The sequence below is a fragment of the Haliaeetus albicilla genome, chromosome 30 (genome assembly GCF_947461875.1).
Source record: "Haliaeetus albicilla chromosome 30, bHalAlb1.1, whole genome shotgun sequence".
Lineage (NCBI taxonomy): Eukaryota > Metazoa > Chordata > Aves > Accipitriformes > Accipitridae > Haliaeetus > Haliaeetus albicilla.
In genome coordinates, this window is record NC_091512.1 from 2,062,841 (window position 1) to 2,080,417 (window position 17,577).

Here is a 17,577-nt window from a genome sequence, read left to right on the forward strand (position 1 = left end):
TACCCCAGAGCCTTCCTGCTGGCAGACCCCATGGGAGAGCAGCGTTCCCAGGGTGAGACCCCCATGGTGATGGTGATGATGAGTGCCCCCATGGGCACTGCAAACACAGCATCCATCCCCTGGAAAACTCCCATGGGGGCAAGCTCCAGCCCTGCATCTCAGAGAAAGAAGGTATAAAAGCGAAGTAAAGAAGAAGGGGGGATTGTCATCTTCTGAACACAGGATGGTGGGGGCTATGGACAGTATGGACACTGACATGCAGACTCAAGGTGCTCCAAGTGGGGACTGGGGAGAGGAACCCAGCACCTGTCCTGTGACACCTCGCTGACAGCTCTGCCCTCCCACAGGTGTAATATTTCTCCCTTACTCTGGCACCTGGCAGACATTTTCCTCTTCCTCCTGGGGGAGATGAGCCACAGGCCTGTGTGTGCTTGAGGGGGGCAGCACGCCTGAGCAGGAAGAGCCTGTTTCATGGCATCTGGGGACCTGAACAGTCTGGCATTGCAGGCTGGGTCCATTCTCTGCAGCAAAGCAAGATTGTTGCTGTACCCCAAATCTGTGGTTGTTCCTGCAGCTCCCGAGGACCTGCCTGAGGGGGGTCACAGTGAGACCCCCCCAAGCCTCAGCACTGCAACCCCCATGCTGGGCAGAGCTTGGCTGTTTAAAGCCCATAGGAGAACAGCCTTATTTCTTTGAGTTTTGGCTCACCAGGGTGCTGGGCACCCTGCAGTGAGAATCCATGTCTCATGCCCCATTTTGGTTGTGGGGGTTATTGCCAGAGGAGCAGCCAAGGCACCATCTCCTGGCCCTCACTGCCTGTGCACGGCTGTGGACAGACCTGTGACTCCCTGATCCTACCAGCACAGGGTGGACGGAGTCACCACACACCCCAGGAGCAAGAGGTGGGCACCGGCCCCACCAGTCCCACCTCTGCAGGGCTGTGCCTGACCTCAGCGGATCCAGGTTCCCTGAGCTGAGGGTCTGCTCAAGCCAGTGGCGATGGTGGAAGGAAGACTCCAGCTGAGAGTCCCACAGCCCTGCCCAGCTCACAGCCAAGCCCTTGGTGGGCAGGGCAGGCCCACAGGGCCTGGAGAGGAGCAGTGCCCAAGCTCCAGCCCACACCTGCCTGAGGCTGGGCAGTCAGGGCAAAAGCACCACCCCTGGAGATGCCAGGGATTGAACCCAGGACCTCCCACATGCGAAGCAGGCGCTCTTCCACTGAGCTACATCCCCTTGATGCCTGCTAGTAGGAGAGACGCTCTTCTCCTGTGATGTGTCTATGACAAGGGGAACAGTCTGTGCACCATCGAGAATGGCAAAGAGGAGAGAGACAGGGTCTTTGCAGAGACCCCCTCAAAGGAGAGATGCCAAGTGCTGTGGAGCAGGGAAGGAGGGACGGCTGGAGACCACCCCAAAGAAGCACTGAATGGAGAGTCCTGTCCAGGGGAAGGCTGGGGGCTTGCAGTGCAAGAGGAAGGCTCATTCTAACCTGCAGATCTGCAGCTACAGTGCACGGGCAGTGCTCTGGCAAGAGGTGAAGGAGCAAGGAGGGCCAGGGCAGGCTGGAAGAAGGCAGGCAGGCAGTCTCTGCAAAAATCTACAGGAGAAAACCGTTGCTGAAGCCCGGGGTTGAACCAGGGACCTTTAGATCTTCAGTCTAACGCTCTCCCAGCTGAGCTACTTCAGCCCTGCCCCAGCAGCCCTTGTCCCAGTTCCTCTGCCAGGCCACAGGCTGACACACACACGAAGAGAGCTCCTTGGGGACATTCCCAGGGAAAAGCTGTGCCCAGTGTCGGGCAGAGGGGACCTGGCCTCTCCCTGCCTCCATGGCCAGGTAGACTCCAGGTGTGGGGTGGGTGCCAGCTTACAGTGGGAGTGCCAAGATATGTGTCGGGCCTCAGTTACAAAGGTGAGTGGTGAAGGCAAGTGGACAGGCCAGGCACAGGCAGCTGCCAAAGCTGAAGGTGGAAGAAGGGTGGGGTTGGTGGAAGACCTCTCTCATAGGGAAGAGAGGGCCCAGGGGAGGCAGAGCTTTTGCTGGTGCCTTAGGCTTTTGCTTCCTTCTTGCACGAGCAAGAGTGTTCTGTTCAACGTTTGGAGACCATATTTAGGGGGAGAGAAGGCTTGAAAACCTCCAAGGATTGGGACTGCACAACCTCTCAGGGCAACCTCTTCCAGTGCGTAAGTGACCTTGTGGTTATGACCTCATGGACCTCACCTCCTGCCTGAACATTCTTTCAACTTTTGTCCCTTGCCTCTCCTTTTCCCACCATGCACCACGATGAAGAGCCTGGCTCTGTTTTCTTAACTGCCTGATAGGTACTGAAATGCTCCCATGAAGTTTCCCAAAGCCATCTCATCTCCGTACTGAACAGCGTTCCCTCAGCCTTTCCTCAGGTGGAAAGTTCTCCAGCCCCGTGCACACCCCCACACACCTGACTGTATTGGTGCCCCTTCACTGAACTTGCTCCTGTTGATCAATGTCTTTCCTGTGCTGGTGGCAGGAGGCCCCAAACTCAGTGCAGGGCTGTGCATGTGGTCTAGCAAGCAGTGAATGGAGGGGGAGAATCCCTCCCCCTCATCTCCTGGCCATGCTTCTCTTCATACAGGCAGGCTGCTCTTGGCCTTCTTGGCCACAGGGGCTCACTGCTGACTCATGTGCAGCTTGTTGCCCACCATGACCCCCAGGGCCTTTTAGGGGCACCCCAGGGGTAGGGCTTGGCATTTCTTCTCTTTGAAATCTAGAAGGGTTTTTTTGGCCCACTCTGCTGACACGCAGAACAAACTTTACAACTCGGAGAGTGAGTTATAAAGCAGGCATGTTTATTCTGGCACCGGGGTGCAAGGGGATTTCTCCTCAAAGCTTGCACGCTGTCTCAGCAAGCAGCCAGATATTTATTACACCAGGGCATACATATTCACAGGGTCACACAATACAAAATATTCATATGTATAAGTTGGGGCAGGGTTAGTTCAAAAGCTTGTGTCAGCCGTTCTAAAACGTTTATGTCATCTTGCACAGGCTCAGACCTGTCTCCGGTGGTCATTTACTTCTTCAGGGGTCTTATCTTCCTCTTCTTCTTTTGTCCTCTAGTGAACTTTAGTCATTCATGCATGCTCTCTTCTTACTTGGTGATTTCAGCAGTTTCTAACAAGTCCGAACAAGTTCTGTGGTAAGACTAGCATTGCAGTTCCCCTTATCACTCCCTTTGTCTGCCATGTCAGTCCTTGAGGAATACCAGTCCCTGATAAGCTTAACCCTTGACAGACGCCACAGGCGCCAGGCCCCGGCAAGCGAGCCTTGAAAGAGCAAACAGGGCCAACAGAATTATTAAACATTTAAGTGGTCAAAAGGCAGATGGTTATTTCCCTGTATCAATTCCCCCCTTTTCTTTCCCCTAAGCAAATTCTTCTGCTTTTTAAAAGTGGTTCATTATGTTTCATCATTATGTATTACAACAGTTGCCAAATTCATCCCTTTTAGATCCTTTCCTGCATTTCCCCTGTACCTAAAATAAGCATTTGTCCAAGGCCACTCCCAAGCACTTATTAAGTTACCGCTCAGCAGAGTCATAAGAACCCCTATCATCGTTTTTGGACGAGACGCTTCAATGGTCCCATAGGTGTCGATTTCCATTGTGGCTTAGGGGCTTTCTTCACTCTGGCGTGATGTACCCATGAGGTCTGTTCTTTCATCTTGATCGCTGTATGGGATGTCAGCAGCACCTGGAAGGAGCCCTCCCACTTCGGTTCCAGAGGTGGATCTGTAAAGGACTTCACATACACATAATCACCAGGCTTAATATCATGCACCGGTCCATCAAGACCTCGGGCTCTGGTTCCTAAGACCAGTTTCTCTATCTCCCGAAGTTGTTTTTGCAGGCTTATTACATACTCAGATAATGTTTCATCCCCAATCTGAGTTGATATTCCCGCCTGTACGATATAGGGCCTCCCGTACAATATTTCTGTTGAGGATTTCTTGGCTGGGCAAAGGAATGTGAGCAATCCAGCCGTTAGGTGGGAACGAAGCATAAGTTTACAAAACGCTGGAGCAGACAAGGACGCTGTGTCCTTGTACGCTGGGAAAAAGGAAGATAAGAAGAGCCTGACAAACAACACCTGGATGCTGAAGAATGAGATAAGTGACTGCTGGACACCTCGTGAAGAAGCTTGCTCAGCCAATAGAGAATAGGATAGTGTCGCGTGAAACGGGGTATTGTACCAATTAGAGTATTGTATAGGGCGCGTGCCCAAGTGCATAAGGTATATATCTGTATCAAACGTGGTAGTAAGGGGACTTCACTTGATCACATTGGTCTGTGTGTGATGTCCCTCCGCAACATATTTCAAAAGGGCTCAATTCTTCTTTAGTTCTGGGCTTAGTTCTAATCTTCAGGATTCCAAAGATAATGACTGTGGCCAAGATAATCTGGCCTCCTGCCCTAGTTTTACAATCTGTAACTTAATTAAGTGATTCATCTTTTCCACTTGACCACTCGCTTGTGGTCTATATGAGGTATGTAACTGCCAATCTATTCCCAAGAGTTTACTAACTTGTTGAACAATTTTTGCAATAAAATGTGGTCCTCTATCTGAGGAAATTGTTGCAGGAATCCTGAATCTCGGTACTATTTCTTGTAGAAGTGCTTTAGTTACCTCCCTAACCTTATTGGTTCGGCAAGGGAATGCTTCTGGCCGGCCTGAAAAGGTGTCTGTTAGAACCAACAGATATCAGAACCCCCCTTTTCTTGGGAGTTCTGAGAAATCAATTTGCCACTGCTGCCCTGGATAGTTTCCTTTCCCTATTTGTCTGGGTTGGGCTTTAGGGCTTACCTTAGGATTATTTTGCAAACAAATTTCACACTGCTGTGTCGCTTGTTTAACAGTGGAGTAGAGGTTCCGGGCAACTATGCACCGATTTAAGTATTTATACAATGCCTCAGCTCCCCAGCGGGATTTTCTGTGTTCTGCTATAACTATGGCCCACAATAACGCAAATGGGATTATTATTTTGCCCTGTGGAGTCTTTGCCCACCCACCCTTCTCTATTTTTCCACCTAAGTCTTCAACTAATTTCCGATCCTCTTTGGAATACCTAGGTTCACAAGCAATTTGTATTTTACCATCTGGGACCAAAGACTGCACCTCTAATTCACCTCTCTCAGCTGCTTTATTTGGCTTCACAGTCCGCCATAGCATTGCCCAGTTCCTGAGCCATATTTCTTTTTTGATGAGCTTTGCAGTGCATGATAGCCACTTTTTTGGGCAGCTGTACTGCTTCCAGGAGCTTAAGAATTTCTTCAGCATGTTTTATATGTTTCCCTTGGGTGGATAGGAGTCCCCTTTCTTTCCATATGGCTCCATGGGTATGGACTACCCCAAAAGCATATTTGGAGTCCGTCCAGTTATTAATCTTCTTGTCTTTGGCTAGCTCCAACGCTCGGGTTAAAGCTATTATTTCTGCTTTTTGTGCTGAGGTATTCGGGGCAAGGGCTTTGGACTCTCTTACCTGATCTGCAGTGGTTACCACATACCCTGCTCTGCGGATGCCTTGTCGAACAAAGCTACTTCTGTCTGTGTACCAGGAATCTTCAGCATCTTCCAGCGGCTCCTCTTTTAGATCTGGTCAGCTGGAATAGACCACTTCAATTGTTTCCAGGCAGTCATGTGATACTGGTTCTCCCGTGGTTTCGCTGAGGAAAGATGCTGGATTGACAATGTTAGTAACCATTATTTCCACATCATCCCATTCCATATTTAAGGAATCTTTGTGGTGAGAGCCAGTGCCCCCCTTTTACCTCTAATACTGTAGATACAGTATGAGATATCAACACTATAATCTTTTGGCCCAATGTAAATTTACGAGCTTCTTGAATATGTAGCACCAATGCTGCTACCGCCCTTAAGCAGCTAGGCCAACGTTTATTTACTTCATCAAGTTGTTTGGAGAAATACGCCACTGCCCTTCTATGTGGTCCCAAGTTTTGGGCTAGGATTCCCAGGGCTATTCCCTGCTTCTCATGGGAGAATAGCCAGAAAGGCTTAGTAACATCTGGTAACTGTAGGAGTGAACTACATGGAACTTAGTGACTGGGCCTGAAAGTAGCTCACGGTCGCAAGAGCATTCCAGACGCCTTTAGAAGGCTTTGAACAGAATAAACAAGAAGACAGAAAAAGAAAGATCCCAATTAGAAAAACACAGGTGCACATTCCATGATAAAGGGAACTTGGCACAAACAACCTCAATTAGGCAGGTTATCTTGACCAATTAGACTGAGACAAGTTTCGCATGCTCTAGTTAATATAGCCAATTATGTCCTATGTTTATGCACGTGTACAGAGTTAGTATAACCAACTATATCTTATGTTTATACGTGTGTACAGTGTCGATATAACCAATCACATTTTATGCTTGTGTGTGTGGACACCAAATGCTCGCATGCAGCAGCCAATCAGAGCTTTTTAGGAACTTAGAGAATTGAGCTAGGCTCAATAAACTGGTGACTTTGATCATCATATTGGTGTCCTGTCGTCCATCCCTGCATGGAATTTCTCTACATCTGGTGACCCCGACGTGATCCGGTAAGGAACAAGAGGGGAACGCTAACGACTGAAAAGGCGGGGGAAATTGCCGTGAATGCCGGTGGGCTTAAAAGAAAAGCGCCGGGCTGCTCGAGAGAGGCAGGAATCGTAAGCTTACGTGATAAAAGGTGGCAGGGTATCGCAGCATCTGCGAATGAAAAGGCAGCCGTAAAGACACTTATGAGGCTGGTTGAAAAAACAGAGACGGCTATTAAAAAGGACCAGTTAGAGGATTTGTTACAGTGGGGACAAAGAAGAGGATTTTTCAAGGACTCTGAGGCTCTCTTTTCTTTGTCTATTTAGGAGAACTTAGGAAGGGAAATATGGGAGTCTGTCCAAGGAGGAAATAAAATAGCTGTGCATCTGGCAGCACATTGGAAAAAGTGTCTCCAAATGATGCAGCAAATAACATCGGAAGCTGCTGTTAAGGATGCGTTAAAACGTGCTTTAGTGGCAGAAACTCGAACTATTAATGCTCCTGCTCCCCTGACGTATTGTTCAGCAGCAGAGACAGTATGCGGAGCACAGAAGCCCCCCCTGCCGCCAACGGCGCCACCATTAGAAGAAAAAACACTGGTTGCGGCTTTCCCTGTAGAAGAGCTGAATTTTTGGGGGAGGGGAAATAGCGCCAATGTTCCCATGGCCCCATTAACACCCGAGGAACAGGCAATGGTAAATACTTCTGCGAAAAAGACAAGTCAGCCGCTATTATGAGCAGAAGACATTCCTCTGCCCGTGGACTCTGATGATTGGGGGGCCCAACGGGACTCAGAAAATACTGAGGAAGCTCAAAATCAGCTATACCCTGATTCCAATAATGCAAACGAGGATTTGGCTACTATAATACTAGAGCAAAAAGAGACAATGTTAGAATTGCTGGAGGAAATGCGAAAAAGAGACAGGGGTAAATGTGGGCAACCGTTGACGAAAAAAGCATATGAAAAAGCAGCAAATGCGATCGTAGAGAGTATGGACTCTTTTGCTAAAGTGGTGGGTAAGGCGGAAGAGAAATTCCCCAAGGATAAAATGCAGGAATTGATTGACCTGTGTGTACAAAAAGGGGAATTAATGCCCGATGAGGGAAAAGGGTCTAAATGGAGATACGAGGATAGATACAAAGGAATGCGACGTCTAACAGAGCCACCCTTACAAAACACGGAACCAGCTGAGACAGGACCTTCACCACCACCACCCAGGGATCCGTCTTTTTCGCCAGGACAACGTTGGCGTGGAATTATTGAGCAAGCCACTATAGAAGGAATAATACTGCCACCTACTGTCGGATCGTTTCCCGTGTTTACTGAACCAGGAGGAAGGTGACAATGGGCGCCTTTGGACTGGAAAACAGTTCGAGAACTACAAAAAGCCATTATGCAATATGGAGTAGACAATAAGTATGTACAACAAATGATACAACAATTTTTTAACGCACAAACCTTAGTGCCAGCGGATGTAAAGGTTTCAGTGGAAAAGTTCTTTGAACCAACTCAGAGGTTGCTGTTTCATTATTGGTAGAGACAGAAAGCAGAAGCCCAGGTGAGAAATTTAGATGCTGGGGCACAAAAATCCACTTGCATTTGTCAGCGTAGACATGTTACTTACTTGGCACGGGACAGTTCGCTACTGGTCCCGTTCAGGCGGCATTAAGGCCAGAGATTTTACAATTGGCGCAACAACTAGCTCTGGAAGCTATTTCAGAAGTACCACAAGTGGGGAAACCAACTCCGCCATAGTCTAAAATCATACAAGGGGAAGAGGAGCCATACATGAAATTCCTTGACCGTTTAAAAGCTGCTGTCGATGCGTCGCCCACCTTAACCCCCGAAGCAAAAGCTGCAGTCGGAAAGGACTTAGCCATTCAAAATGCAAATACAAAATGCAGACAAATCATTGCATCGCTTCCGCATACAGCTACATTAGTGGATATCATCGATGCTTGTAATCGCTTACCTCTAATACAAGAACAAGAGAAAGCTAAAATACATGCTGAAGCTCACGCTGCAGCGCGCGCTGTAGCATTACGACCGATGGTGCAACAGGGAAAAGGAGACCGCAGCCCACACAAAGGCCCTTTAGCGTGTTATCGGTGTGGTCAACCGGGGCATTTGAAATGTACATGCCCTCAACGCATAGCAAGGCAGCCTCGATCTGTGCCAGCACCAACTAACGGCAGTCAGTCAAACTTTTCTGGGGTCTGTAACAAGTGCGACAAGTTCGGACACAAAGCCAGCGACTGTCGATCAAGGTTTAAAAAAGAAGGAATGCCGTTAACACTCAACAATCAGGGAAACAGAATGATGAGCGCCAGGATGAGGGGGCGCCAAGATATCAAGTGCCTCTCAAACAGGGGTGACGGTGTGCCCGGCTGTCTTTCAAAACTCAGGGCAGCCACAAAAGGAAGTGCAGGAGTTGACCTGGCCGTAGCCACTGACACCACAATAACTGATGATAAAGTTCATGTTGTTCCATCGAATGCTACCGGGCCTTTAGGTCTTGGACTAGGTGCATTGCTTTTAGGATGCTCTTCTGTTTCTAAACAAGGAATATTTGTTTTACCCGGAGTTATCAATGCTGATTTCACGGGAAACATTTCAATCATGGTGAAAGTATTTGTTCCTCCTGTGACAATTATGGCTGGAACCCGGATTGCTCAACTGGTACCCTTCAAGGCTAGCGTCCCCTATGTCAGAAACATTGCACGAGGGGACGGAGGATTCGGATCTACTGACACACCATTAGTGGCTTTCACAGAAATAATTGGATCTTCCAAACCCGTTCATCATTTTAATTTATGTGGGCCTTTGGGAAAATCTCTACTACATAAACGTATGCTCCTTGACACAGGGTCTGATGTGACCATAATTCCAAAGGAAGAATGGTTCAGGGATTGGGAATTACAAAATATCGACACTGTGGTAACCGGTATTGGAGGCCAGAAATCCACACAAATCAGCGTGAATTTTATAACAGTTGAAGACTGTGAAGACAAAAGGACAGCACATGTAAGGCCTTATGTTTTAAATACTACTGTATGGCTTTTAGGTCGGGACGCTTTAGCGCAATGGGGAGTTAGATTGTCCACGCATTTTTAGCAGCGGCCATTGACAAGCGACCAACCCTGAAACTGAAATAGTTAAAGGACAGCCCTGTTTGGGTTGATCAATGGCTGCTTCCAATGGAAAAGGTCGCTGCTTTGGAGCAACTCGTGGCTGAACAAGTGGAAGCAGGGCATTTGGTTCCTCCTACAAGCCCATGGAACACTCCTGTATTTACCATTTTGAAAAAAATCTGGAAAATGGCGTTTTCTGCAAGATTTGCGTGCAGTGAATAAAGTAATGCAAGATATGGGATCCTTACAGCCTGGTATTCCAACCGCTACTATACTCCCCAGAGACTGGCCTTTGATTGTTGTTGACCTTAAAGACTGTTTCTTTACAATTCCTTTGCATCTGGATGACTGTGAGAAATTTGCTTGTATAAAAATGATCAGCTAGGCTCAATAAACTGGTGACTTTGATCATCATATTGGTGTCCGGTCGTCCGTCCCTGCATGGAATTTCTCTACACCCGCCCCTGCCGGTAGGGAGGCCATATTTACCCCGTCCACGTGGGTAGTGAGGCCAGGTCTACCCCGCACGCGCCAGCAGGGAGGCCAGGTCTACCCCACGCTTGCCTGTAGGGAGGCCAGGTCTACCCTACCTGTGTGGGTAGGGAAGCCATGTCTACCCCACACGTGTGGGTATGGAGGCCAGATCTACCTCACCAGTGCTGGCAGGGAGGCCAGGCCCACCCCGCCCTTGCCAGCAGGGAGGCCTTGTCTACCCAATCCGCCCGGATAGGGAGGCCTTGTCTACCCAATCCGCGTGGATAGGGAGGTCAGGTATACTTCATCCGCGTGGGTAGGGAGTCCTGGTCTGCCCCTTCCACGCAGGCAGGGAGGACAGGTATACCCCGCACTTGCCAGCAGGCAGGCCTGTTCTACCCCGCCCACACGGGTAGGGAGGCCAGGTCTACCACTCCCACATGGGTAAGGAGGCCAGGTCTACTCCACCCTTGCCTGTAGGGAGGCCAGATCTACCCTGCCCTTGGTGGTAGGGAGGCCTGGTCTACCCTGCCCACGTGTGTAGGGAGGCCAGGTCTACCCAACCGTTGCCGGTAGGCCGGGACTACCCTGCCTGCGTGGGAAGGAGGCCAGGTCTACCCCTTCTATGTGGGCAGGGAGGCCAGGTCTACGCTGCCTTTGTCAGTAGGGAGGCCTGGTCTACCCCGTACGCATGGGTACAGAGGCCAGGTCTACCCCACCCACGTGGGTAGGGAGGGCAGGTCTACCCCATCCGTGCCGGTAGGGAGGCCAGTTCTACCCTGACCGTGTAGGGAGGGAGGCGAGGTCTACCCCATCTGTGCAGGGAGGGAGGCCAGGTCTATCCCACCCTTGCCAGTAGAAAGCCCAGGTCTACCCTGCCCGCACAGTTAGGGAGGCCAGGTCTACCCCACCAGAGCCAGTCCAGAGGCCAGGTCTATGCCGCCTGTGCAGTTCGGGAGGCCTGGTCTACCCTGCCGCGTAGTTAGGGAGGCCAGGCCTACCCCGCCCACGTGGTTAGGGAGGCCTGGTGTACCCGATCCTTGCCGGTGTGGAGGCCAGGTCTACCCCACCTGCGTGGTTAGGGAGGCCAGGTCTACCCCACTGGATACAGTCGGGAGGCCACATCTATACCACTCGCGCAGTTACAGAGGCCAGATCTACCCCACAGTCACAGTTCAGCCAGGTGTACCCTACCCGCGCGGTTAGGGAGGACAGGTCTACCCCACCAGTGCAGCAGGGAGGCCACATCTACCCCACCCTTGCTTGTAGGGAGGCCTGGTCTACCCCTCCTGCTTGGCTGGGGAGGCCAGGTCTACCCGCCGGCTCGGTTAGGGAGGCCTGGTCTAGCCCGCCTGCTCGGATAGGGATGCCAGGTCTACCCTGACCGCGTCATTAGGGAGGCCAAGTCTACCCCTCTCGCTCGGGTAGGGAGACGAAGTCTACCGCACCTGCGTGGTAAGTGGGGCCAGGTCTACACTGCCCGCACGGGTAGGGAGGGCAGGTCTACCCCGCCTGTGCGGTTAGGGAGGCCAGGTCTACCCCGCCCGCACAGTTAGGGATGGCAGGTCTACCCCACCCGCGCAGTTTGGGAAGCCAGGTCTACCCCACCGGTGCAGCAGGGAGGCCAGGTCTACCCCAGTGGCTCTGATAGGGAGGCCATTTCTACCCCGCACTTGCAATTAGGGAGGCCTGGTCTACCCCGCCAGCTCGGCTAGGGAGGCCACATGTAATCCGCCCGTTCCAGTAGGGAGGCATGGTCTACCCCAGCCATGGTTTAGGGAGGCCAGGTCTACCCCACCGTTGCAGGTAGGGAGGCCAGGTCTACCCTGCCGCATGGTTAGGGAGGCCAGGCCTACTCCGCCCACGCGGTTTGGGAGGCCTTGCTGGTATGGAGGTCTGTACTAGCACGCCTGCTAGGCTAGGGAGGCCAGGTATACCCCAACCTTGCCAGTAGGGAGGCCTGCTCTACCCCGCCCTTGACGGTAGGGAGGCCAGGTCTACCCCGCCCTTACCAGCAGGGAGGCCTGGTCTACCCTGTCCGCGCGGGTAGGGAGGCAAGGTCTACCCTCCGGTGCGGTTAGGGAGGCCAGGACTACCCCAGCTGAGACGGTTGGAAGGCCAGGTCTACCCCACCGGCATGGGTCAGGAGGCCAGTTCTACCCCACCCTTACTGGTAGGGAGACCAGGTCTACCCCACCCTTGCCAGTATAGAGGCCTGGTCTAGCCTGCCCGCTCAGCTAGGGAGGCCAGGTCTACCCAGCCATTGCCTGTAGGGAGGCCTCGCCTACCCCGTCCGCGTGGGTAGGGACACCAGGACTACCCCGGAGCATCAGGTAGGGATACGAGGCCGACTCCAGAGTTTCAGGTAGGGAGGGCAGGCCTACCCCACCCTTGCCGGCAGGCAGGCCTGGTCGACCCCACCCACGTGGGTAGGGAGGCCAGGTCTATGACACCCGCGTGGGCAGGGAGGCGAGGTGTACATCGCCTGCACAGGTAGGGAGGCCAGGTCTACCCCACCCTTACCGGTAGGAAGGCCAGATCTACCCCACCCTTGCCAGTATGGAGGCCTGGTCTAGCCCGCCCGCTCAGCTATGGAGGCCAGGTCTACCCCAACCTTGCCAGGAGGATGGCCAGGTCTACCCCACTGGCGCCAGGCGGGAGACCAGGTCTACGCCACTCGCGCAGTTAGGGAGGCCAAGTCTATCCCACTGGCACTGGTCAGGAGGCCAAATCTACCCCTCCCGCTCAGGTAGGGAGGCCAAGTCTACCCCGTCCGTGCAGTTAGCGAGGCCAAGCCTACCCTGCCCTCGCGGATAGGGAGCCTAGGTCTACACCACCCACGCAGTTAGGGAGGCCAGGTCTACCACACACACGTGGGTAGGGAGGCCCGGTCTACCCCACCAACACGGATAGGGAAGCCAGGTCTACCCCACCAGAGCCGGTTGGGAGGCCAGGTCTACCCAGCCACCCGCATTGTTACAGAGGCCATGCCTACCCTGCCCTTACTGGTAGGGAGGCCAGGTCTACCCTGCCCTTGCCGGTATGGAGGCCTGGTCTAGCCCGCCCGCTCAGCTAAGGAGGTCAGGTCTACCCCAACCTTGCCAGGAGTATGGCCAGGTCTATCCCACTCTCATTCCTGCCTTCGCTGACAATGGAGCCACAGGTACTTTACCCTGCAGGGAATGAAAAATGTGTGGGTCTAGGTATTGCAGAGTCTGCTTGAAGATGCTCCTGTGTCCCAGATATATTGGACTTAGTGCCCGTTTGGCTATTCAAAAGAGAGCATTTCACTCACTTTGTCTCTTTTTTTCCCCTCTGTGAATCAGGGGAGCTCGTTACTTCAATGTGTGACTTGCTGTGTGCAAAGAGCAGATATGGGCAGATAGAGTGCAGGGCAGGGAGTGTTTTGGGGGGTCCTGGGATCTCTGCTAACACAAAAATGTGGTTTTTGTTCATCTAAGGCTGTCCGCTGTGGGAAGTGGACTTCAGAGGAGGTAACGTGGACTTAAGATACAGCCGATGAGTGTATTACATCACTGCATGCCTGTGTGCAGCTCGTTCTCCAAGCAGGAGGCAGTTGGTGCCCACAGGCTGAAACGTGCAGCTCCAGACTTCAGTGAAGAAAGCTCAGATTTGAACAAGGCTGCTGTAAGTGCCAGGTGGTTGAGAGAAAAGGTGGGGCTGGGGGTAGGGATGAAGAATGACCAGAGATTGTTCAGACGTAAAGGGTCTTGATTTTTGTATACATTCAAACTCCATTAGGAGGATCAATATGAATTGAGGATTTCTGATATCACATAGTTCATGAGCAGAAAAATAAAGAAAAGTGGGGGGAAAAAAAGAATTCTTTCTTATTGTTTAGTATTGAACTCTTTCCACTTTGACTACACTCCTGAAATCTCTCTAATTAACCACATAAGAATTGAAGACCTAAAGGAAAATACTGCACAGAGCCTTGGCTCGTTAGGGAGTTTTCATGTTAATGAGCCCTCTGGTGCCAAGTTCCTGAACTGCAGATCCTGAAAGATTGAACAAGCGTCTCAAGAAGTAAAAGACAGCATCAGACTTCCAAGTTTCTGAGGGTTTTAGTGGGCTCCACTGAGGAACATCACTGCAGAGACCGTGGAGGGAATGACCAGACAAGGAGACTGTCCCTGGGGGCTGGTGAAACAGGAAGTCAGAGGCACTGGTTACAGGTGGAAGATCAATTGTGGAGGTGGCTGTGAAAGGCCTAAATGTGTTTCAGCAAGCAGGATGGCCAAGCCCTGAGCCCCATCCCCCTGGGAAGGGGGATCCTTTCCTTCATGGGATGCTTACAGCTCTTCCTGGGAGCAGTTTGATGTGGGGGAGTGTGATGCCGAGTGAAGGACAGCGGTAGGACACCTCCCAAGCTCTTTTGGCGGTCGGTGAGGAGGAAACAAGGGCCTGGGGCTGTAAGGAACTGGTGTCCTCACAAGGGCTTCAGTGGAAGAGACAGCAGCCACCGTGGAGATGACAAGGACTTCAGTTCTGTTGGCGGGCAGGAGGGGGGCAGTGCACAAAGGCCCTGTTTGCACCACAGACAGTCCTACACTGTCCTCTGCCTGTGCCAGTTTCCCTGCAGACTTTAGCTGCCTCTCCCTGTTTCCCTACCTCACCCTGACCTTGGGATCTCCCAAGTAGAAGAACTTGGAGCAATGGAGTAATTTGAGCCTGGGGGGAAGTGTGAGGACAATGGACTTTAACAGTTTTGTCATTGTTTCTCACAATCCAAACCTTTTTTACTTGGCATAAATTAAATTGGTCTTCCCCAAGTCACCCCTTCTTTGCTTGTGACTGTAATTAGTAAGTGATGTCCCTGTCTTTATCATGACCCATGAGCTATTCCATCTTATTTTCTCCCTTTGTCCCTTTGAGATGGAGTTGTGACTGGGCAGCTGGGTGGGCCTCTGGGTGTTGGGCAAGGCTAACCTACTACAGCACGACCACCTCAGGACTGCTGTGTCCAGTATGGGGGTCACCAGCACAAAGAAGACCCTGACAGAGTGGAGAGAAAGTTGCAGAGGCCAGGATGGTTGGGGCCTGGAGCACATTGTGTACAAGGAGAGGCTGAGAAAGCCGGGGTTTGGAAAAATCCCTCAGAGACAAACAGTGGAGCAAGGACCCAGGCCAGCTGGTGAGATCAATGGAGATTTTCACCATCTGTTGAGACAAGCACCTGATCTAGCTGGAGGTGTCTGAGAATGGGCTTGGCTGAGAGTCTGGCTGTGGCACGAGCTATGGGACTTGATGTGTAATGAGTGTTGGTAGGAAACTGGTTCCCTTTGTATTAATAATGGCAGTAGAGCTGGGTATCCTAGAGACCTGGAGGAAGACAAGGGTGACCATGCAGCAAAGGTCCTTCCTCAGGGTTGGGCTGTATGGCCACTCACTCTCTGGCTCTTCTGTGTTCATATGATAGGTGATCCCCAACGCTGACTGCATTTGCCCCTTCTCTGCCCTCTCCAGTCCCACACCCCAGGGCAGCATGACAGTCCTGGCCCTGGAGCTCCTCAGCCAGCTCTTGCATCTCTCCAGCCCCCTTTCCCTGTGCCAGCTGGGTTCCCTCTACCTGTGACTGCAGAGTCCTCCTTTCCCTCTGAATACCTGGAATTAACACTTTTGCGTGATTCCACCTGGGCAATCTCTTACTCTGTGGAGCTCCAGTCACACCCCAGGCACACGCTGCCCATGGCGATCCCCTGGGATATCCAGGCAGCTACAGATTCCCCTCCTGGAGGATGGCTTCTGCCCTGTCACATGTGGGAAAGGACTGGGTTTGTATCTCAGTGACCATTCACCATCTCCACTGTCACCAGGCACCAACAGATGAGTCCTAAATCCACCCCTCCAGAAGGTCACAAGATGACAATCAGTTTTTGCCCTTGAAACCATGGATCAATAGGCCTTTTTGAAGTGCAGTATCTTGGGCCTGTTCCTGACACGAGGTTTGGAAAAACAGCCCTACCATCAGGCAGCGCACAGGGAAGATCCCTTTTTATTACAGAGATGCTGTGAGGGAGTCAACTTGGACCCAGTGTTACAAAGACACATTTTTATATGGTCCTCCAGGTGAGACAGAGGAGGTTCATGCTTCACATGAAGTACGGGAAGTCCAACTATTGGTCTACAAACATGAAACCCCAAAGAGCAATAACAACAATAATAAAACAAAGTATGGGTATACTATGGGAGTCACTTGTGGAAAAAGACTGGAAGTTTACTGGTATTGAAAATGCCCATGAAATCGTTTTCCTCAGGGTATTTTTGAGCTCCCTGTTCCTCATGCTATAGATGAGGGGGTTCACAACTGGAGGCACCAGCGAGTACAGCACTGCCACCACCAGATCCAGGGATGGGGAGGAGATGGAGGGGGGCTTCAGATAGGCAATCATGCCAGTGCTGACATACATGGAGACCACTCAGCCCACAAGACAACAGCCCTAGCCAAGAGAACAAGGACCTCAGTTCTGGGTCCCAGCCCTACCAAAGCCCTTGGCTTTCCCCACCACAGGCTGTCCTATACTGTCCTATGTCAGTGATCGTTTCTCTGCAGATTTTAACTCTCCGCCCTGCTTCCCCAACTCTATCTGACCCCAGGATATCCCAAGGTTTACTTAAAACTCTCTGTCCTCACTGTTCTTCAAACATAAAGCTGTAGTTTTCTGAGGGTCAAACAATGTCTCTGAGTTCCTTGCAACCCATTTGGCTTCTTTCAAAGACTTGTTTATATTCCTCTAGCACCCAAGATGTCCTAGCCCCAGGCTCGCCTGAATTCTTACATGCATGGCTCTCTCCCTGCACTACCACATGTCTCACAAACCCTTCCCTCTTCCCCCGCAGTGATAAAACTTCACCCCAGGAGGTCTGTGCATCCTCCACACTCATAGATGTTTCCTGAGGTACACCCAAGTATGGGAAGTGAAGCAGGAAAAGAGCAAGGTCAGCTCATTTAGCATGGTAGCCCCCCTCAGCACCGGGCACTCTCCATCTTCTAGGCATGCACACAACATGGAAAAATCTCTTTCATCCCAGACTTGCAGAAGAGGGGTCTTCCTTCCTGACATCTTCCCAGGACACACCTCCTCCTCTTCCCCATCCACAGACATCCACTGCTTTCCATTTCTGGTCTCAGAGAGGGTTTCAGGATTTGCTAAAGATGTCAGCCACCTCCTTGTTTCTCACTGACATCCCTCGACCCTCTCTCTGAGCCGTACACATGGCCAATCACTGCTGCTCAGAGCCACTTGCTCTTCAGAAGAGGTCTTGAGATTCTTGCATATTCCTGGTGCTTATTAACTATCTTCCTGACTCCCTCCAGAGCTCATGGCAAACGTTGCTGTCTACAACAGGGCCTTTATGACCATCTTTTATGAAATCATTGTCTTTTG

General features: G+C 51.4%; 1 protein-coding gene and 2 non-coding genes across 3 annotated transcripts in view; 1 reads left to right on the forward strand and 2 right to left on the reverse strand.

Moving 5' to 3' along the window:
• The window catches only part of LOC138682991 (scavenger receptor cysteine-rich type 1 protein M130-like), a 59,284-nt gene that overhangs the window by 15,092 nt on the left and 26,615 nt on the right, over nucleotides 1–17,577 (forward strand). The gene's annotated exons all lie outside the window — the stretch shown is intronic.
• TRNAA-CGC (transfer RNA alanine (anticodon CGC)) lies at nucleotides 1,162–1,233 on the reverse strand. The gene has a single exon. It is a non-coding gene; the product is annotated as a tRNA-Ala (tRNA).
• TRNAF-GAA (transfer RNA phenylalanine (anticodon GAA)) lies at nucleotides 1,615–1,687 on the reverse strand. Its single transcript has one exon. It is a non-coding gene; the product is annotated as a tRNA-Phe (tRNA).